A 935-nucleotide genomic window follows, 5' to 3' on the forward strand; every position below is an offset into this window, starting at 1 on the left:
AATGTCCTCAAAGTGATCAGTTTAGTTGTTATTGTTTATTGATTTCATTCTGCATGGGAACTCCTGTTTTTACCTTTTTCTCCTCTCTCCACCATCTTTTTCTTTTTCTGGGGAGGCAGGAAGAAAGCAGGCAGCCGAACGTGATGGGCTCTGTTACTGTTTTGGAATTTAGAAGATGCCTAGCAACACATCCCTGTCTTAGTTGAGGTTGCAGCTCCACCCTGTGGCTCATCTGCAAACTGCTTCCCTTCGTTTCTACAGTGATTCCCTGAAACAACACGTGTTTCTGTGGAATTAATAAGAACCTTTAGCTTGTCTTCTGCTTGGCTCCACTGAGTGCATCTCTGCTCTGTTTGCTTTCCACTGAGCTGGAGCCTGATGTGGTTAGACACTGAATAGATTTACATTGATCTGTGATGGACGCCTGGGGACAGAGTAATGGAAAATAAGTGGGGAAGTTGGCCAACACAACTTAAATAAAGGAGAAGGCTAAGAATAGATGCTGCAGTGACATTTTCAAATTAAAAATTTAGACCGACACACCTCTTATTACACATGCTAAATTGAGAAGAAAAGAAAAAACTGAATTCATTTTACAGAAGTTCAGAAATGCTTCAGAGCTATCTGGAAGAATGATGAAGGAAAATGACCTAAATCAAAAATTCCATTTTATGGGTCAACCATTTAAGGTCAACTAAATCAGTCAAAACTTCATGGAGGAAATATTAATTTCCACCGTCATTAAATCTCACAACTAAAAAGGTTTGTGGAGAAAGGTGTAGCAGACGTGCTGTCTGCCTGATGGCTTCAGGCTGGTATCCATGACAACAGCAGGACGAGTGACATCACTGCGGCAGCGTTGAAGGTGAGTCATGCCGAAGAGTGCGATGAAACATGTTCAGATTAGAGGGAAAGCAGGAGAACCAGGACAAGAA

This window comes from Oryzias latipes, chromosome 11 (assembly GCF_053564925.1).
Source record: "Oryzias latipes strain Hd-rR chromosome 11, Olatipes_Hd-rR_3.1".
Classification (NCBI taxonomy): domain Eukaryota; kingdom Metazoa; phylum Chordata; class Actinopteri; order Beloniformes; family Adrianichthyidae; genus Oryzias; species Oryzias latipes.